Here is a 21,855-nt window from a genome sequence, read left to right on the forward strand (position 1 = left end):
AAATTTGTAGAAACCTAAAAGTGAAAATCAAGGGTGTTTTGAAGTACTGACTGGTAAAAGCCACCATCCCAGCAGGGGCCTTGTGAAGCCTGTGTCACTTGCCCCACAACCTCTGTTTCCCTTTGTTCTGCTGCGGCCTCGCAGATCTCTTCACTTTCCTGCCCTAGGACATTTGCACAGGCTGTGCCCAGCAACCCAGCCTCTTTCCTCCCCAGGTCCCTTGCAGCCCCACCCAGTCCTTTCCTCTTCCCACCTCAGCTTCTCTATAGCCTGCCCTGTTCGTCCTCTCCACCTCAACCCATGCATCCAGCTCTCCCGCCTCAAAGGCCCTTTCAGGCTGGACAGCAGTTTTCTTTGCTCTCCACTCCCAAGCTGCTGTGGTCTGCAGAGGCCCTGATTGTCCACAGAGGCCTAACTGTGAGGAGATGATAGCACAGACTGGTAATGTAGAGTATATAACATGTAAGGCACCAGGCCTAGGCAGTGAGACGCATGAGAGCCATCTACAACCTCTGCTCTGGGCCTGGTCTCTCTGTGTCTCAAGGCCTGGTCAGGTAGGCTTTCAGAGGGCTAAGGTCCTTGTGGGCTGAAGGGCATCAGGTCTGTCCAGTGTTCCCAAACTTTCTACTAACTTAAGCAATAAATATGGAGGATCAGCCTGTTTTATAGATGGAGAGACTGAGGCTCCAGGGGCAAGAGACCTGGCTAAGGTCACCTGACCCCATGGCGAGCTGGTCTGCCCCCTGGTCCCCTCCTCTGAGCAGGAGGAGTGGGTGGGGCACAGGCAGCCTCCCCTCCCTCTGGCCCTTGATGTTATCACAGCTGATTTAATTTCAAAGACGGATTGAGCCATGGTGGGAGGGAGAGCCACTATCGCAGGGCCATCTGCCCTGTTGTCATGGGGATGGGCTCCCTGGATTGTGCGGGGACCCAGATAAGGGAGTGGGCTAAGGGGGTGTGGGCGCTGGGTCTGCAGAGGGACTGAGATCAGAGAGAGTCAGGGTGGAGAGGGAGATGGAGGGGAGGTATAGGGACAGGAAGGGCCCTGCAGAATGGGGGAGCTGGGCAGGATTCAAGCAGGGCCAGTGGTTGCCACACAGGTGACTGGAGACCACCGTGTTCATTTACCCACCTGACTGAAGCCAGTCTGCCAGGGCCCAGAGGTATTCCTCCTGGTCCAGGACTGGGGAAGGGTGATAGTCCGTGCCAGATACCTCCAGTCAGCCTGTCTGCTGTGACAGGTTGACACGCCCCTGACAGCTCAGCTCAGCCAAGAGTCTAGCTGATAACCTCCAGAAGCTTCCAGTGCCCCATGAAAATTTAAATAATTGAGACTATATCTCGCCAAGTTGAGAGACTACAGAGTGCCAAACAGCTCTGTGCAGGTACCTCTCACCCCACCTTGGTGGATGGCGGTGTCAGACCTCTCAGAAAAGACCTAAGCAGAGAGTCCCGTGAGCCCTAACTGTCACCTCTGAGGGCACTGCAAGGGAGGGTGCTGGAAGGAGACCTAAGCCTTGCCTCAGGTCTGCCTTGAACATCTACCTTAATATATGATATTCTTTCCTCATGGGAGCTGGAGTTGGGGCAGCTCCATCTCAGCGATTCCAGGCCATCCTTTCTGTTCCCTGTGGCAGCCTCCAGCTTACACGGGGCCACCGCCTTCCCTGTTCCGTTATCTTAACTGTGGAAAAGTACATGCAACATAAAATCTACCACTTCAACCATTTTCAAGGTCAGTGGCTCGAAACCTATCAAGGGTCCCACTTCTGTTCCCACCCCCCAACTCCAGAGCATCTCCGTCCTCCCAAACTGATCCTGTCTCATTAGACATCAACCTGTCCCTCCCCGGCCCCTGGCACCCTCTGTCCCACATCCTGTCTGGACCTGGATCTGGCGGCTGGGTGGAACCACAGCCTTTGTTCTAGTTACCAAGAGGACTGGCCTCGCCTTCCCTCTCCTTTCCAATTGTGGGCCACCAAGGATCATGAGTTTCAGTGACCAGGGAATACTGACCCCTCCCCAGACTTAGCGTTGGAACTGGTCCCCATTAGTGGTGGGGCGGTGTTAGCCCCTCCCATGTTTGGTGGTTCCTGAGTTGAAGCCACAGGCCAGACTGGAATGTCGCAGCTCCTACTCCTGGCAACATCAAAGCACACAAAAGAGCAGAAAATAGAACAGCCTCGGTGTGAGCCCCCCACCCCGCAACAGCCACAGTGGGCACCCCACTCTGCACCAGGGGCTGTGCTGAGGATGGCTAACTTACGGACGGAAAACTCATGCACATCCATAACTTTCATACAACGTTTATTTATTTGTTTGTTTGTTTGTTTGTTTGTTTGTTTTTTAAAAAACCCTCTTACCATTGTGTTTTGCTATGTTGCCTGGACTGGGCTTGAGCTCCTGGTTCAAGTGATCCTGCCTCAGTCAGACTCCCAGGGGACTGGGATAAGGGCAGACAACCAGGAGGTAAGCCTGATCTAGAGGTGGAAATGCCAGTGGCAGAGCCTGTGGCAGCCAAGGCTGACTGCTTACCTTCTCTTGCTTCTGTGATGAAAAACAACGGTGAACTTGGTGCTTATGTAACACAACCTTACCCCGCCTGTCCACAGGCCAGCCTGGCTCTCCTGAGACCTAAGGGTCTGTCCTGGCCTCTCTCAGCTTCAGAGCTGACATCCTTGGGTTTCTGTGACTCTGCCTCCCCCTCACAAAGCCCTGGAGAGGACAGCGAGGGTCCACTCAGATCACCCAAAGCCACCCTCCCCCACCCCGACTCCTGAGTCCCTCATTTGATTCCTTCTTGAGAGTTCCTTTTCCTGTGAAGGACCAGGGCGGGGACATCTTAGTGGGGGGCTAATACTCACCTCTCCTGTCACAGGACAACAGGAGAGCTGGTGGAGTGACCAGTTTATCACCATCTTCTCCAATGGCTCGATGCCCAGGGGGCCTGTTTTTCAGGTGGCACAGAGAGGGCAAGTGCAGGTCCCCTGTGGATCTAAGAGAGGGTCCTGGCTGAGATGCAGAGCACAGGAGAGACCAGGAGGTGGTGGCTGGGAGCAGGGCTGGTGGGTGGTCCTTTGTGGTGTGGGCCTGACAGCAACAGACAGGAGAGTGTCACAGAAAAAGGCTGACACCAGTAGCCTACACAGCCCCTGATGGAAGGTCTTTGTCTTCCTGCTGGAGACCACAGGCTTGTCTCTTTCCCATGGTCTCTGTTCCTACACCTCTCTCTCCCTAGCTCTGGGAACACTCTGATGGTCACTCTCAAGACCCTTGTCTCAGAGCCTTGGTCATAGCAGTGAACCCAGACCGTGAAGATCAGCCATCCCAGGAAAGTGTCTGTGATAGGAGCAGACAGTCAGGTGAATGTGGCTGTCCCTGGAGTCCCTCCCATAGGCCATAGATCCTACCACAAACTCTACACATCTTGGGCTAGGCCACCCAAGCTCAGAGTGGCCTCAGGCCCCTCTGAGCAGCTCTCTCAACTGAGCTGCCTCCTGTGTCTCAGGCCCTGGTTCCCCTTGGCTTGTCTCTGGGACAGGTTCCGCTCCATAAGGTCTGTAGCATGGGCTTTGGGCAGCACTGGCCGGGGCCACCTGCCCGCCGACCACACTATGCTGTCACACCCCAAAGCAGGAACCTGGCACCGCCAGCCTCTCAAGCCCCCAGGCGCCGTGGTTACGCCTGCGGTCACCCAAGCAGCCGGTCAGGAAACCCCTGGAGTAGTTTGTAGGATCTGGGTTGGTGGCTAGGGTGCAGCCATATTCGCTAGACACCAGGACTGCATGGGGTAGGCCTCCTCTTGTCTCCCACCCAAGATCTACAACCTGCCCTTCCCCACCTAGGCCAGCCAGAACCCCCATCCCTGTGTCTTCTCCTTTGGATCTATCCACCCTGGCTCTGTGTTCTGAGGCTTCTCTATCTGTCTTGGCCTAGTCTACTCACTGAGGGCAGAGACAGATTTCATCCTGACTCCAGCTTCCTTGACCCAGAAGAGGCTTGGAGGTAAAGAGGAAGCTCTGCCCTGTGTGACTGGGGATGTGTTGCAGGGTCCAGATCCCTGTAGCCACGGGTGAGGGAGGCCATGGGGCACCTCTTCGCCACAAGGCCCTCCAGCTCTCTTTTCAACCCCTCCCCACAGGATCCTGACACACCCCCTTGACCTCAACAGACTCTCTAGGAAAGGAAGGGCAAGACATTAACTTCAAGAGACAGCATGTGTGTTGCTTTAAATTGATATTTAATTAAAAAGTTAATTATTAATTAGACTTGTTGGCCAATGTAGTTGCTGGTCGGGAAAGGCTGGTTTATGGCTACCCACCGCAGAGCCTTAGTGCCTGTGGCTTGCCTCAGGTAGCTGCTCCCACCACAGTTAGGTCACTGGTTTCACTGTCCATGGTCTCAGCTCTCCTCTGGTGAGCCATCTACTCATTTACTCACTGGTGTAGGGTGCTTTGCTGTATGCTGCCCAGTGCCCACAGGGCCCAGCTGTTACCCAGCAGGCGTCAACGCTGTGCCTCAGCCCCAGTCTTTGCTGGTTAGGGACTGACCGTGCTGTGGAAAGCATCTTTACATGTTCTGTGGTGTCAACAACTTCTGTGGGAATTGGCTCCAACAGAGATGTGCTGGGACCAGGCAAAAAGTCCACCTCGTGGGTGGCGCGAGCCTACTACAGCATTCTGCGGGGCCACCTGGTGTCTGGTCACATCTTTTGATAAATTTAAGGCTTCAAGAGCTCCCACTCTGGCCCACCCATCAGTGTATCCATGAGCTTTCCACCCACTACCTTGGCAGTCATTGGTAACTGTGCCTCACTCCACAGTCAGGGGCACACACAGAAGGAACATCTGTCCTTCTGACATGATGTGGAATTTTGGTGGAAAGGATATCCCCCAGCTGCTGTCAACTGGTCACTCTGAGAAACAATCTCTAGCCAATGCAGGCTGGACGGCAGGTCAGTCTGCTTTTATTTAATCCTGCACAATGAGGCAGTCCCTGCTGTGTCTAGCATTGTTTAGTGAAGGGCTATAGCCCTGCTTGGGGACACTGGGATGCTGGCATCTCTATTTGTTGTATAGGTGCCCAACTCTGGCACAGGTGGGCTCCTCCCACCCGGGGGTCCAGGGACAGCGCAAGACCCACTCTTATTTCCTGTTGACCTGCTCCTAAAGGGATGTGAGATTTAGAGACACGGTGGAGTCAGAGGAAGATTTGAACTCTCCATCAAAGAGGAGAGGCAGCTGGAGAGTGGCAGGCTAGAGAGCTTCAAAAAACTGAGAAGAAGAACACTTCCAGAAAAAGGAGCATTCATGAGAGAAGGCATGGGCAGGCAGAGCAGCAACAGGGAGGAATTCTTTGAAAGACAGGGTGGAGGTCCAAGCTCCAGATGTCGTTAGTCTTGGGTCAAAGCAACACTCGTGTCCTGCAAATGTAGGGAAGGATGGACACACACACACACACAGACAGACAGACACAAACACACACACACACACACACACACACACACACACACAGAGAGAGAGAGAGAGAGAGAGAGAGAGAGAGAGAGAGAGAGAGAGAGAGAGAGAGAGAGGTGCTTGGTCACAGGAAGATAAGGTATTTCTGTATTGTCTTTTCTTTCCTATAAAGTTGGAGGTGGGTCATTTGCTGAGCATGGACAGCCTGGGCTCAGCATGGAGATGCAGGCTGGTTAAGTTAGTGCTGATGAATTCTCTTAGAGGCTGTTCTGTCCTAGGCCTGGCTTCCTCCTGCTGGCCTCTGTCACTCTGGAATCAACGAGGAGAGAGCCCCCTCCAGGGATTGCTATGTTCATGTCCCTGTGTGGTCTCCATTCATAGGGTCTGAGATTGAGTTTGGCACCAGGGTATTTTGGAAATGGCAGAGCTTTGGAGGCTGGGCCAGAAGGTATGGTGGCATTACCAAGAAACTCTGTGTCACACAGACCAGAGAAAGTCCAAGATTTACCTTCACCAACAGTCTGCTTCCATGGGCCAGCCTGTGAGCATGCTGTCTCAGACAGGCCCCGAGCCCCAGCCCACCTCAAAATAATGGAAGTTGGCATCTTGGAGACAACCTTACTATGGTTGGTTCTGGAATGTTCCAGAAGGACACAGTGTGGTAAAGATTTGTTCTCCTGTGTGGTGCTACTGGGAGTGGGGCCTTTATGAGGAGGCACTTTCAGCTCCCTGTTGGTGTGTCCTGATTAGCAATTCTGGTTCCTCTTGTTTTCTGCTTCCTGTCACGAGGCAAGAGCAGTTTTCTCTGCCTTTAGCTCTTACTTTTATACCCTGCCTTCAACAGGCTCAAAGCACCGGACTCAGGGACCATAGAGCAAGATGTCTAGAACTCTGAGGCGATAAACCTTCCTTCTTTTTAAGGTTCATTGTCTCAGGAATTATGCTAAAGTAATGGGAAGCTAACAGAAATCTCTTGAAATACCAAGAAGTCACATCAGCCACATACATCGTCACTGTGTTAAGCTGCATTTCAAGAGTGATTTCTTACTCAGAACTAGATAACCATGGTGTACATAACCGTGACCCCAAGAAGACAGCAGGAGCACACACACACACACACACACACACACACACACACCCATACATACACTAAGAATAGTTTTTAGATGTATTTATTTTATGCATATGTTTCGTCTACATGTATGTATGTGTCCCGTATGTGAGGTGTACATCATTGAGGAGACCGAATAGTCATCATGATAGAGCTGCTGTGCGCTGTCTCTCTTCCTCAGAAATGGAATCCTAGGTTCTTCCACAGCACACGGTCTCCCAAACAAGGTCGTATTTGCCAAACTCACTTGCAGCTAGTTGTGGCCAGAAACCAGGCTTAGTCAGACAGACTGTGCTGGGACAATGAGTCCATGCAGTTTAAGAGAGCACCCTGCCGGACCTCAGGATGGGCAGCCATGGCCTCTCACCTGTACTACACAGACTCCTAGTGGGTCTTTCTGTTTTCTCATTTGTCTCTGGCCTCCATGGCTCCACATGTGAATCAGGCTAAGTGCTTTCCAATGACCAAGAATAAAACCCCAAGCCCCTTGCCATGCATTATAGAGCAGGAAGACGGAACCCCTGGCACTTGGTTCCCATCTCTCACCCAGGTCCCACCTGGTCCCTATGCAGAAAACTTCATGGCATCTTTAATGACTTCATCTGCTTGCTGTGGGGCTCCTGCAATACTCTACTTCCTACCAATACTATCTTTTGTTTGTTTTTGAAGCAGGGTCTCTCTACATCCTGGAACTCCTTATAGAAACCAGGCTAGCCTCAGACTCATAGAGATCCATCTGCCTCTACCTCCCAAGTGCCAGTAATAAAGTTGTGCACCACCATGCCTGACATTCTGCCTTATTTGCATGCATTCATTGGGGTGCAACTAAAATAGCCTTTGTCCCAGGCCCTTGGCAGTGACCCTAGCAAGGTTAGTTTCTCTTCAGCCCTTGCTTTTTGGTGCCACATGCTGCACATGAAATAGGTCTTCTTCCTGTGGTCCAAGGCTGCTTTGGGGAGTGTGTGGGGTGTTTGTTCATTTCCGCCATCTCATATTTGTTGGGAACCCTATATTTAATCTACAGTGCTCATCTCTAGATCTGGACTCCTGCCTTAGATGTTGAAACCCACAGCTTAGGAACCCCACTGCTAACCTTAGACCTGCTCTTGCTATCCAAACCCTCCAGGAACATGTGAGTTAACCCCTCCTAGAGCAGTAAAACTTTTGCCAGATCAGTGTGGGCTCTTGGCTGAGAATTCTAACTTGTTTCACTTAAACCTTGTGTGGCAATCTATTTAAAGTTGTTTTATTCCATTGCTAATCACAAATTGACAATAAGTCACCTCCTGTGTGTGTCAGAGGAGAGTAGTGTGAACCTGGTTAGAGACAGAAGATGATCTCCACTGACCACCTCAAGGCATGAACCAGAGAGCTTCATGGGTCACTAAGAAACATGAGTCCTTGTGGGCAAGAGGGCCATACTGTTTACCCCATCAATGACAGCACACCAGTTGGACCAGCGGGCAGCTGTAGCATGTGCCCTTGACACCCTTGTAACATGTGTCATGTCCTAGGTGAGCTCTGTGAAGCCCTGAGGTGTAGGGCACACTGGAAAAGCCCTGTGGGAGGAGAAGCCACCCCATTCCACTGTGAGAAGGCAGGGCCCTGACCTTCCAGGCTGCCTAGTGTTGATACAGCAAATGTTTCCTGTCGGGGAATGGGGGTTGTCCAGTTTTGAGGTGGGCACCAGACAAGCTCTAGCTGTTATCATGCTGGAGAAACCTGGCAGTGAGACAGCGCACACAGCCCACATTATGGGCAGTCATGGGAGAAAGTAGCAATGTCCACATCCACAGTCCAAGGTCAGGAGCAACTCCTGAGCATGAGGGGCCTACAGTGGGCTGCAGGTAGCCAGCAGACCAATGAGAAACAAGGACATTTGTTATGTGTGGCAGAGGAACTCGGATCTGGACTTGAATGGGTCTTGAAAGGTCCAAAGTGGGCAGCCTAGACACTGAGGCAGCATGTGACTTAGCACTGTGACAGGACAGGACTACTGCCATTGTGGGGGAGGAAGACAACTTCCAGAGACCACAGACCCCTCAGGCTTCCCACTGAGTGACAATGACAAGTGGGCACCTTGACTGGGATAGGTGGGATAGCTGGAGCTTGGTCTCATGAAGCCCTGGCCATCCGATTGGCTGACCACCCAGAGTAGCTATTTGCACACCAAGGGAGGCTGGGGGACATGGGGAAGGGCCATAGTTTAAAACGATGGCTGGGCTCATGCTACTTCTTGTCATGAGAAACCATCCAAGGTCAAGGGTGGGATCTGGACTTACTGGCTCAGCAACAGCCTATGGTGGAGTTGGGTGGGAACGTCTGGGTTTGGTTGCTATGACATTCGAGACTGTACTGGCCTGGGCTGGGCATCCCTTTCTAGGTTGGGTAATTCCTAGGGGATCCCAGGTTGCATGAAGCAGCTCTCATGTGCAAGTCACCAAACCCAGAGCTACCCCAACCCTTGTTCATTCACACACACTGCACAGTCCTATTTACAAGTGTCATCTGCTCCAGGCCAGGAGAGACACCCAGCGCAGCCACAGCCCAGATTCCTGAAATTCCCCAGGCCATCTTCTCATGGGTCTCTCTCTCTCTCTCTCTCTCTCTCTCTCTCTCCTAATTGTCCCCTCCCATAGAACCACAGTAAACACCTTTGCCATAGGTCCCTCCACTTGCCCATTCCATGCCTTCCTGGCCAGCATGGCACACATGTTCTATCCTTGGAGAACGGGTGGCTGCTGTCCCAATCCCCCTCCTGTGCCCTGGCCTCGTTATAATTACATTTCTACCTACATACACTAATTCCTTTCAAGGGCTTCGTTGAATCCCTGCCCAACACCAAGCTCACCACACCTGCTGCCACCACCAGTCATGGGGCAGGGAGAACATGTGACCAGCTCTGCACTGAAGCCCACACTAGTCTAGTTGGCTTCCTCTCCAATTCTCCACAGGCAGAGTTCGAGGACCACCTTCAAGAGCTGTTTGCCACAATGCACACTAGGAGTTCAAGGAAAGCACCTACCCATGGGCGAAGCCTCTGCCTATTGTGCTTTGTGTGGTTTGTGTCACGTCCTCCTGCCTGTCCTTCCCTGGGGTTGCTTCCCAAAGAAGCCAATGAGTCCTTCTCTCAAGTTCTGCTGCTTTCCCTGAAAGAGCAGTGACCAGAGGAGACACAGCTGCCACCTGGCCCAGGAAAGTATCAATAATGCAGTCCTTCCTCCCATCTTCCCACCTTGAGGTTATAAGTCTATCGGACAGATCCAAAGTCAAGCACCAAGAAAACACTCTTCATGGAATGAGGGGACAGATGAGAGGGGCCAGGGCCCCTGTGAGCAAGTGAGGTGGTAGGGTGAGCAGAACTCTGTTGGACCCCTCAAGTGGCAGCTAGTGTCACAGAACCTATTAGGGGCCTGGGCTTGGGCACTCGTGGGAGAGACCCGATCTCCTCAGCTTGGCAGAAGCAACTGGGGAGAGCATTCCCTATTGATGAGGGAGAGGCTAGAGGTCCAAGAGTCTGGGGATACACAACTAGCCCAGTGGCTTCAGTACTGTGTCAACATCCAGGCTGCAGAGGCAGCCAAGGTGGTGCCTGTTGGAATGTAGCCTCTTCAACAACCTCACCCTTCACAGCTTCTGCCTAACTGTGCTCTTGTGCCTGGGAGCTCCTCAGTTAACGCCCAGCGCAGACAACCTTGAGTCTGCATGGCTCTCCCCAGGGTCGTCTTCAGCCATTCTTCTCCTCAAAGGAAGAGGGGCTTGGAAGGGGAGCCTGCAAAGCTGATGGTGACAGTTTGAATAAGGTATGGGTCAACTCCGCTTCAGACAGGGACTAGCCCCAGTCTTTGCCCAACATCTCAAGTCAGCCTGGTCAATCTGCCTAGGCCTTATCTCCCCTGTCCATCGAGGGCTACCTGGACAAACCGGTCCTACCAGAAACTAGATCTGGCTGAGGTGAGGCCCCTCCTGGGTTGAGAGACAGCCCCCACCCCTTCCCTACAGCATAGAGTTGCAGGCCCAGGTGGAGTTGGGGAGCCTTGCTTGCCCCCTCTCCTACGTAGAGCAGGGTTGACTCTAGGTGAGCTTGACACACAGCCCAGTAGACAGAGGAGCAATGCCCCATGCCACCACTGCTAGCCCTGAGTCAGAGGGACAGCCTGATTCAGCCAGCCACAGCCAGGGCAGGCAAGAGCAAAGGGCCTAGTGGGAGGTCTCTTGGGGACTCAGGTACCTCCAGTAGGCTCCCAAGGCTAGGGTGTGCTCCCACCTGGGAGGCCTCCTGTGGTCCCCAGTTGGCCCTGATGTGATTCATTAATTACCCCTCCTTAAACATATATGAGAAAACTAAGTCCAGAGGTTGAGGTCAGTCGTCCAAGGTCACACAACTGGGACTTAGCTGAGATGAGCCTCCCATCTGGATATCTTCCTATACCTTCTCAGTAAAAGTATTTGGCTCTGTAGTCTCTTCATTGTTTATAAAAGATCTATTTTATTATTGTGTGTCTGTGTAGGGGGTTGGGGTATATGCATGAGCCTGCAGAGGCCAGAGTTAAGGACAGTTGTGAGGTACAAGGTGTAGGTCTTGAGATTTGAATTTGGGTCCTCTGAAATGTTCCTCACGGCACCGTCACCTCTCTAGCCCCAGTATGTTCTTTTTCTGTTTTGTTTTGTTTTTTTGAGATAGGGTTTCTCTGTGTTACAGCCCTGGCGGTTCTGGGCTCCCTTTGTAGATAAGGCCAGGTTCAAACTCACAGAGATCTGACCGCCTCTGCCTCCTGAGTGCTGGGATTAAAGGCACGCAGCACCACGCCAGCTTGGTGTGCTCCTTCTAAAGGCTAGTTAGTTATCAATCGAAACTACTGTGGAATTCTGAGCAACCTGGTGCTCCCCACCTGTCCCTTCTGAGTCACCGCAGTTTTCCCTGTGGTAGATAACATCACAGGGTTAATTTAGCACGCTGAGTCTGTGTGCTGTTCTGGACTCCTGGCCTGAAGCTCTGTCACCCATTATCTACCGTGTGGAAAGCAGTTTGGGTGGTCACTGCTCCCTACAAACAAGGCAGAATACCCAACAGGTGACACGGCAGGACCACCCTTCCCACCGGAGCTCAGACCTGAAGCCTATATCTGGCTGTCAGCAAGTCTCTACTAGATTGCCTGTTTTAGAGACTCTGCTCCTGGAGGGGTGGCTAGGGATAGCATAGCCCCAGTGAGAACCCCACAGCTGGGGCAGGATGAGGAGCCTTGTCGCTGGAGTGCCATGTCCTCTGACATTCTCATCTCAGATACCCAGCAGCCGGTGGGTCAGGCCGTAGAGGAAAGAACAGAAAGCAGTCCTCTCCATGCCCAGATTCCGGATGTTCTGCCCTGCCCTCAAAGCACACTGGGAAGACACCGGTCAAGCTGGGGTGGGATTAGATCCCTGTTGCCTACCACAAGAAGTCTGAGGTCTGAGTTGTGCCAGTGGATCGAGGACCCGGGTGATTCGCCCCGTGTGCCTGCAGCCTCCTCGGAAAGCCTCGGACCGGTGTTCTTTGAGGCACGGTGCAGAGATACTCAGTGATTTGACTGGTCACTGGCAACAGGCATGGAACCCCTCAACCCCACGCTCCCTTGCAGCCTGAAGCCCCCACTCCTAGGTCAGCTGTGAGTGGAGGTCGCCCAAGTGAGCAGCCCCTAGGCAGCAGCCAGCGGGTCATCTGCATGACAAAGGCACACAGTGGAGAGGCACGAGGGGCCTGGGTGAGCCCAGCCTAGCCAGCCAGGCAGCTGCCGACTAAGCCTCTGCCCCGCAGCCCCGGAGATTTGGGGGGCGGGAGCGGCACGCGAGCCCAGCACTCAGCTGTGTTTGCTCCGGGGGCACCATGGGGAGCACGGGGCTGGGTGGTGGGACAAAGGCCCGGATCTGACTGACCTGCAGGTGGTGAGGGGGAGGGGAGGGGAGGGAATAGGAGGCCCAGCACTGTGCGAAGCTCAAGCACAGTCCCCAGTGTCCCAGAGCCTTCAGGCCACTGAGAACTTGGCCTGGAGACCCTCCCCAAAATGCTCAGCAAAGGCTAAGGGCACTTCCTGGCTTCTCAGGGCACCACCCTGCTGGAAAATTCTGCTCATCTATCTATTCTCGATTCTAGTGGCTTGCCCACCCGGGAGTGGGATTGGTGGTTGGTGGTGGGTGGGCTTGAGGCTATGTCCTGCAGCTTCTCCGTTCTCTCTCGCAGTATCCACAGGTCTGAACTCGCCATCGTCTCCATCCAGGCTTCCTCTGCACCCAGGCCAGACTCTGGTTCTTGACTGCCATCTGTCCTCTACGCTAACTGGACACTCCAGAACCCAGACAGCTTCCATATCTGCCAGCCGCAGCACCTCTCTCCTGCAACAGCCTCCTGCCTGGCTAAGTGCCACTTCTTCTCCAGCAGCAGGCAGAGCATCTAAAGACATGTTTCTCAAACTGTGGGTCGTGACCCCTTTGGGGGTCATCCACCAACCCCTTTCACAGGGGTCACTTATGACCATCAGAAAACATGTTTACATTATCATTCATAACTGTAGCAAAATTGCAGGTAGGAAGTAGCAACGAAGACAATGTTATGTTGGGGGTCCCCACAGCAGAGGAGCTATTTTAAAGGATCACAGCATTAGGAAGGGGGAGAGACACTGGTCAAGAGCCAACAGCAGGTATGCTCCTCCTCCCATCTCATTTGACATGGAGGATGGGTCAGCGCCCACAGGGCCTCCACCCCAGCCCACTCTCACTCTCCTCACTCTGGTCTCCCCGCAGCTACACCGTCCCATTGTTACTCCTTAGCCAGAAGGCTCAGCTGTGTGCCTTCTCAAACTGGCTTCCCTGTGCTGTCTGGGCTGCTGAGTGTGTCTGCATGCTCCCTCAGTGCCTTCTGGGCTTGTGTCAATGTCACCCCTTGTGAGCCATCGTCTTTATGTTAGGTCCCCACCCTTCCTACTTGCTCTCCTTGGCAGTGCTGGCATCTAGGTGTTTCCATGAGGCACTGAGAAAATCCTGGTGCTCATTTCTCTCTCAGATTCAGCATTGCCATATTCTTTCATGGCTGTGGCTCCCCAGAGGCATAGTCCCCGGTGCGTGGACGGTGTCTTAATTCGTACTCAGTGGCAACTTGAGTACAGGTAATCAACTTCTGTCTGCCCGGCCCTGTAACATTAGCATCATCTTCTCCATTTGACAAAATGGAGGGGAAGAGAGAGCAAGAAACTAGTCCCTTGTGGCACAGTTATGCAGTGTGGGGTGTTGGATTTGCAGGCAGGCCCATCCCTCATGTAATCGCAGCACTCCAGGTAGAGGCAGGAGGATCAAAAAGTGAAGGCCAAGAGCTCAAGACAGCCTTGGACTGTGTGAGGCCCTGTCTCAAAAAACAAACAAAAGGAAACTACAAACAAACAAACAAACAAACAAACAAAAAATAGCTTTAAAAGCTAAGAGGTTGGTCTGGAGTCAGCAGTTAAGAAAGAACGCATACTGCTCTTGCAGAGGACCCAGGTTAGGTTCTCACAACTCCAGCTCCAGGGGATCTGAAGCCTGTGGACTCAGGAAACTGTACTCCCCTGTATGTAGCCCACAAGTGCAGGCATACACGGGAAAACACACACACACACACACACACACACACACACACACACGCACACGCACATGCACACACACACTCATACACACACACACACATACTCATACACACACTCACACACACACACACACACCCTATGCATAATTAAAAAGAAAAAGAAATCTAAAAAGATAAAAAACGTCTAGTAATTGTACACATTCAGGCTTCCAAGTTGCCTTGCAAAATTGGAACATCTGCCCATACTTACCTTTAACCTACATGAGCCACAGGCTGGAGCTGCTCCACTGCCACCTCCCACAGGCGGCTCCCCTGACCAGCCCTGCAGGTTCCCCACCCCCACCCCAGCCTTGGCCCAGCCCTCCCTCTCCCTGCCTGGGGTCTTTTGTATCAGTAGGCTCCTTGGCTCTCCTGCCTCTTCTTGTTGCTCAGGCCTCTGCTCAAACGCAGACTCCTCCGGAGAAACCCCTCACCCACACATAATCAATGGTATGTTTAGAACTACGGCATGGCGTGTCCTCTGCCTGGACACTGAGTCTTGAGAAAGCCTGTTCCCAAAGGGTGGAAGCCAGGTGCTTACCCCCAGCATCTGTCTGGGACAGCACCTGTGTCCTGCCAGGTGGAGTGATGGAATCAGGGATCCAGATAGGAGACCGTGCCCCAACTCCACGCCCCCATCTGTGACAACCATTAGACCTTGGCACAGACCTGGGGGGCAAGTTCTTAGGGTTAGCCAAATCAATTAAGGGCCCTTTGTGGGTCCAGATATAGCCTGGGCCCAGCCACCTGTGAGCCTTTTGGCAAGCCCCAGCTCCCCAGAGCAGTCGTGGTGAGTCTTCAGATCAGTCTGGAGGGATCGGAGTGGAAATGGCCACATCCTCTACTTGTCTATATTTAATTCATTTATTCAACGAAGAAATGCTGAGGGTCCAAACATGGTCAGTAAACATGTTAAGCCTGTGATCCAGGCTGGTGACCATAGAAGGTCCCCAATACACACACATTAGGAACCAAGGTAGGGCTCCACAAGGAGCCTCTTCCTCCCCCTCCTCTCCTTCCTCTTCCTCCTCTTCCTCCCCTTTCTCCTCTTCCTCCCCTCCTCCTTGTCTTCCTCTCTCCTCCTCTTCCTCCCCTTTCTCCTCTTCCTCCCCTCCTCCTTGTCTTCCTCTCTCCTCCTCTTCCTCTTCTTCTTCCTCCTCCTCTTCCTCCTCCTCCTCTTTCTTGGCTTTTTGAGATAGGGTTTCTTTGTGTAGACCTGGCTGTCCTGAAATTCACTCTTTAGACCGGCATTCCTTGAATTCACAAACATCTGCCTGCCTCTGTTCCCCAAGTGCTGTGATTAAAGGGATGTGCCACCACCACCCTTTTGTGGATTTCTAACTGTATGACTGAGTTTTAATCTCTGTCTCCCTCTCTGGTGGGATCACCATTCCTTGGGACTTGTAGAATCCCAGGGCTCATGACCACCACGTGTGGAAAACAGACCCTGACTCTATATGTGGACTACCTGATCAGACAGGACAGCGGTGGGAACTTATGCAGGTCTTTTAACTGTGGGAGGACGGCTACCTGCTTGTCTAGGTCAGGACTGTGTGCTGTGTGTCCACTTATCTGTGTGACTTGGGCACCTGTGTGACCTCATGAGTGTGGGTATCTGTGATCATGTGTATGTGACACCATGTATGGTCACACATGTATACCCACATGAATGCCCATGGCTGATAAAAGTATGCAAGTGTGTGTGCCCCTGTGTGACTGCCTGTGGCTTTGTGCCTCTCTGTGTGAGTCCTCGTGGTTGAATTACCATGCATGACTGTGTGTGTGCCTATGGCTCTGAGTGACTACATGTGGCCATGTGTTTACCTGTGTAAATGCCTGTGGCTGATGACTACGTGTGTCTCTGTGACTGTGAGTGTCACGTGGCTATAAGCATCTGCTCAAGGAGACTGGGGCTTGGCAGTAGCTCTGTCCCTTCTTGTCCACAGTTGAATGTTGTGTGAGACGGAGACAGTGTGGTTGTATGTGTGACACTTGGGGTGCCTGGATGGTGCTCCCCAGCCAGGGTGGCAAGTGGGAGCTGGCTGGCTAAGCCTCCAGTAACCCTCGGGCAGGGATGCTGGTTGTGAAACTGCTGCTGGCTAGTCTGAACCAGAAAAGACCTGTGTAGTGAGGGGAGGTGGGCTTGGTGTACCGCAGGGCAGTGGCTCCCAGGAATTGTCTCTCTTCAGTCTTCATAGCCCTGGGAGCTTTTGTGACCTCCCCCCCCCTTTTTTTTCCCCCAGAGCTGAGGACCAAACCTAGAGCCTTGAGTTTGCTAGGCAAGAGCTCTACCACTGAGCTAAGTCCCCAATCCCTTTTTTGACCCCCTAACAGTTGCCATCCAAATCCCCTGGTGCATGTCTCCTGCTGGCCAGCCTCCTCATGGAACCCCACACTGGTACCCACTGGAATGGATGTGTGGCCGTGGGGAAAGCTCTCACAGTCGGCAGCCTGGGAACATGTTTGGACTCTGGGTATTTGTTGACTGAACAAACGATCTAAACATGGTAAGTGAGAGGAGGTGGCAATTTCCACGGCTGGCCGAGGTAATCCGAAGACTTGCTAGGGGAGGCAGAACTCCTAGGACCTCGGAGGCCTTTTCAGCTACGCCCTTTGTCCTGAGTCTCTGTGATCTACTTCAGATCTAAAACAATCTCTGCTTTCCTCTGTGAGACTACAGGCTGAGAGGGGTCTGTCTTGTACCCTCTCACTTGGACTTGAGGTAAGTTCCTGAGCTGCTGGCTGAGGAGGTCACCTCTTAGCCATCTCTGGAGGAGGATCTCGTTCCCCAGGGTGGAGCAAGCAAAGGCTCCTAGAAGTAGCAGGCCAAGAGAAGAGGATAGTCCTGTCTCCAGACACACAGCTGAACCAGCTTGGAGCACACCCAGCTCCAGTGAGCCTGTGCCCTGGTTATCTCCAGAACACGGGAACCTGGGAAATGGGGACCAGGTAGACAGAGGGCTCCAGCGCACACTCATACGTGTGCATGCATGTACTGTGACGTGCCTGGCTGTGCATACTGAGGATACAGGGCAATGGCTGCTACTAGCCTCCAGGGCTGTGCTGTGGTTGCAGAATGTGCCTCATCCATGCCCATGCCCCAGGACCCCGTGCGAATGTGTGTGATGCGAAGGCATGCTGGCCCACTCGGTGGCACTCCAGGGCTGGCCTGGGCCTCTGGAAAGACTTCACCTAAGTGTCTCTTTCAGCCAGACTGTCCAGAGCCTCAGACCTGGACCCAGAGCCAGGAGCCAGGCTGCCCATGTGGGGTGTGTGTGTGTGGGGGGGGTGGGGGCCTTTGTCCCTTTCTGAAGTGACAAGAGACACACAAAAGGGCTTTTAATTAAATCAAAGGAGGGGGAAATAGGCCAGCCGGGCTGCTATTATGTTACCAAATGTGAAAATGAAAACTTATTTTAAAGCTCTGGTATTAATTTGAGATTATTCAGATAGTTAATTAAAAGTGCAGCATGTGTTAAATATTATTTCAACAGAGATTATCATCGGCCTCATGTAAGGCGATCGCGGGCCTGGGGAGCCCTACGCAAACGCTGAGTGAGGGTGTGGCAGGCCCCACAGGGGAGCTGGTGGCAGGCAGCACACATTGAGGGACAGGGTTCTACAGGCTCCACAACTCGGTTCTTGCTTCTGGTAGATGGAACCTCAGAAATTCCTGATTTCCAGGCTTTAGGGGCTCAGGAAACACTCAGGTGGTGATTGGGTCAGTCAGCTGGCCAGCATGAAAAATAATTCCCAAAATCCTCTTGGGGAATAGTGGTCACAGACCTGCACCTTGCAGGCTAGCACACTTGCAGGGGTACAGGCAGGAGCATGGCAGGGATGAGTTCAGGGGTACATACATGCAGGGCTGTGTATAGGGGTGCATATAGGGGCATGTGCGGAGACATGAGCTGGGGCGTTAGTAGGGGAGCATGCACGGGTGTGCGACGGTGGGGTAGGCATGTGCTGTGAGCACCACAGATCCGGTGCACAGAGGACATTTGTATCAGTGTTTGCAGGCTGCATGTGGATGCAGGCTTCCTCCTCTGTCACAGCCTTCCCCCGTGCACTCCTGACACACACCAGCTCCCCACCTTGTCACCTGTGTCCTTGTGCTGCTTACTTGGCCTGGGCTGATGCCGTGTGCTCCTGTGTGACATGGGCAGGTTATGCCTCTGCTGCTCAACAGCTGGCCTTGGTGGGACAGTTCCATGCGATGGGAACAACCTCAGAGATGGGTCACCAGGCCCAGGAATGAGTCAGAGTGGAATTTAAGATGTAAATAGCTACATTTTAAACAAACAGAGAGCAGATTTAGATTTTAGCACAGGACACACACACTAACTCCTGTGTTTGTGCACCTTCTCTTTCTACTGGCCTCTGTCACCAGCCTCTACTGGACCCCAGCAAGCACTTGCGATTCCGTGGGGACGAGCAGGCCCAGCGCTGTTGGGAGAAACTTTGTACCTTGAGTCCCTCCTGTTCGTCTACACTCTGGCTCTTTATCCAAAGTCTCAGAGACACCCTTGGGCCCCCAGCCCTGTGCTCAGCTCTCCTGTGTCCCACTTAACAATTCGGAGGTCGGGCCATGCCTGCCCTCTGTCGGAGCCCAGAGGCAGGGCAGTGCGGGCGCTCATCACCCGACTGCCAGCTGTCTGCTCCACAGAATCCAGCAGTGAGCTGTGATTGCAGTCACCAATGTGTTCAGACACTTCCTGTGCCTCAGCTCACTAGCTCTTACCCAACGGAAGGTGGCTTGTGCCAGCAGATGCTGAAAGACAGTGGACAGGACAGGGACACAAAAGGGTCCGGAGGGAACAAGGGAGAGAGCACACAAATCTGGTGCATTTCTTGGAGCCTTATGGGGTCCAAACCTCAGCTCTCTCCTTGTTCGGTCCTAAGAGTCTCTCAGTGGTCCTATCCTTTCTGGGGTTGCTGTGAGAATTAGAGAGTTTGGGGCCAGGATCAGGTGGCTTCTTCTGCCCTGCCCAAGACTGACAAAACAATCTCTATAATTATCCCTAAGGGGGTAAAGATGGGGTGGGGAGCGCCATAGGAGGAATGGAGTGGTAGGCACAGGAGTGACACCAATATCTGGGAGACCCAGGGCTTTCTCTGTGTCTACCTGTGTGTATCTATGTATCTGGGAGAACTGCAGGCCAGTGCAGGTGGGGGGCTCTGCAGCAGGCCAGTGCAGGTGGGGGCCCTTCTGCAGCAGACCAGTGCAGGTGGGGGGCTCTGCAGCAGGCCAGTGCAGGTGGGGGAACCCCTCTGCATTTTTGTACAGTTGTACCATTTTCTCAGATGGTACAGATTTAAATAATCAAAAAAACAGCCTTACTACAAGCCCAGCATTTCATTGTAGATGCCCGAGGCCTCATCTCTGGGAGCAGGGTGCTGTGTAGCCTCAGGTGCCGGGACTGTGTGTGGCCCAGAACCAAGTGGTACTGTGGGTGGGTAGCACTGTGGTGTAGCCATCCAACACAGGCTCAAATTGAGCTGCAATGTCCTGCCTCCACCTGCAGCCACTGCTAGCCTGAGCCCCCAGCCTTGGCACCACCAATTCGCCCCAGCTCAGCCATCTCTGGACGGGTCTAGAGATAGAACTGCACAATCCCTGGGCTTCTGAGTCCGGCTTCTTTCACGGTGTTCGCAAAGTTCATCTGAGCTCTGCTTTATTAATATATATATTTGAGACAGGGTCTCTCACTGACACTGGAGCTTACTCACTTCACTAGCCTGGATGGCAGCGAGTCCCAAGGATCTCTCTCTCTCTCTCTCTCTCTCTCCCTCTCTCCCTCTCTCTTTCTCCCTCTCCCCCTCCCTCTCTTCCTCCCCCCACCCCTCCCCCTTCTGTGCCCCACCCAGTTTTGTCCTTATAGGTACACAACAACTTGCCCTATTGTTTACCTGGGTGCTAGGAGTCAGAACTTAGGTACTTATGATTTTACAGCAAGCACTTTATTAAGTCATTTCTCCACACCACGTCTTTATGGCTTAGTAATATTCCATTGTATGGATAGATTATATTTCATATATCCATCTGCCTGTTGATGGATATATGGGGCTGGTCTCCAGAGCTGGCTGTGAAGAACGTTGTCGGGATACCCACGTGTGTGTTTGTATGTGGATATAGTTTCAGTGGGCATATTCCAGGAGTAGAATTGTTAGGTTCTAGGTTACTTTTTTTTTTTTTTTTTGACAGCTTGCTGTACTTTAATGTGAGACACCCAAGGCTAAGACATTACACCCAACACTGTCATAAATAAAAGGGAAGTCCAATCAGTCATCAAGGGCTCCAGAGTGAACAGCATTTTCATAACCTCCGTGTTTGTCGTCTTTGCTTTCTGGGTGTAATTTTATCAGATCATCAATCCGAAGTATGGTGATTGCAGCCTCTGTTGCAAACTTCAGGCTCTTTACTTTAACTATGGTTGGTTCAAACAGCCCCGCTTGCTTATTGTCTCGTGGTTTCCCATGGACCAAATCAAGACCAATCCACTTTAGATTTTTACGTTCTGGGTTAACTTGAGCCTCATTGTGAAAAGCTCTTAACTTGGCAACCAGGTCAGTGGAGTCTTGGGCAGCATTCACTGCCAGTGTATTAGGAATCACAAGCAGAGATCTTGCAAACTCTGCAATAGCAAGCTGTTCCCGAGATCCCATACTGGTCGCATAGTTTTCAAGGTATATAGACAAGGCCGCTTCTACAGCACCTCCACCTGGGACCACAGACTTTGACTCCAAAACTCTCTTCACCACACAAAGAGCGTCATGTAAGGAGCGTTCCATTTCATCACACATGAAGTCGTTTGCTCCTCGTAAGATAATTGAAGCTGACGTACGAGCCTTAGTATTTTTGATTAAGATCAGCTCATCGTCACAAATCCTCTCCTGTACGACCTCTTCCGCTTGTCCCAACATTGTTGCCTCAAAAGTCTCTTCACCTTCCAAATTGGCCAGTGTAGACAGGATACTTGCTCCAGAAGCTTTTGCAATACGTTTGAGGTCTCTTTTTAAAACTCTCCTAACAGCCATGGCACCAGCTTCCACAAAATACTTCAGACACATGTCATCAATCCCACCGGTGGTTAGAATAACGTTGGCACCAGTTGCCAGGATCTTCTGAATTCTCTCCTTGGTGATATCGGATTCTCTCTGTCTAATCTGGTCCAGTTTCTCAGGGTCTGTAATAACCACTTGTACACCAAGCTTCATTTTTGTTTTCTGCAGGCTGAAGTCAAGACAAGCAATTTTTGCATTAACTATTCTCTTGAGCATGCCCTGAGATCCAACCACACAGTTGAGTGCATAGCCATTGATCAGCATGCTTTCTATCTGACTTCTCCCGTGGGCTTTTAGAATATTAACAGAATTGACTGGATAGCGAGGCTGGCCTCGTATATCTGTGTATTTAACAGCAAGCACAGCGTCTACCACCATATTAGCGAAGAAATCACCATTTATTCCAATAATTTTGGAAGACATGGATGTCTTAGCAGCATTGATCAGACAGTCTCTTCCAAGTTCGTCTGTGTTGATAATTAGGTTCTCATTGATATATCGCACTGCTTCCCTGTTAAGAGTGTGGAAAAGGAAAATAGAAACACACCACTCAAAAGTTTTGCATCTTACATTTAACACACTATCAAATGTCC

General features: G+C 52.2%; 2 long non-coding RNA genes and 1 pseudogene across 3 annotated transcripts in view; 2 read left to right on the forward strand and 1 right to left on the reverse strand.

The window, feature by feature from the left end:
- The first annotated feature begins 3,924 nt into the window (after window positions 1-3,924).
- Window positions 3,925-4,266, forward strand: LOC147994957 (uncharacterized). Its single transcript, XR_015686812.1, has 2 exons — window positions 3,925-4,005; window positions 4,142-4,266. It is a non-coding gene; the product is annotated as an uncharacterized LOC147994957 (long non-coding RNA).
- Window positions 4,267-16,711: 12,445 nt separating this feature from the next.
- LOC120102335 (uncharacterized) overlaps window positions 16,712-21,855 on the forward strand; it is a 35,667-nt gene continuing 30,523 nt past the window's right edge. The window contains exon 1 of one of the 2 annotated variants that reach the window (XR_015686813.1): window positions 16,712-16,919. This is a non-coding gene — a long non-coding RNA (uncharacterized LOC120102335). The remainder of the gene's footprint in view (window positions 16,920-21,855) is intronic. The other variant, XR_015686814.1, reaches the window with a different exon arrangement.
- On the reverse strand, window positions 20,140-21,718 carry Tcp1-ps1 (t-complex protein 1, pseudogene 1; annotated as a pseudogene).

This window comes from Rattus norvegicus, chromosome 4, assembly GCF_021556685.1.
Source record: "Rattus norvegicus strain SHRSP/BbbUtx chromosome 4, alternate assembly SHRSP_T2T, whole genome shotgun sequence".
NCBI classification, from domain to species: domain Eukaryota; kingdom Metazoa; phylum Chordata; class Mammalia; order Rodentia; family Muridae; genus Rattus; species Rattus norvegicus.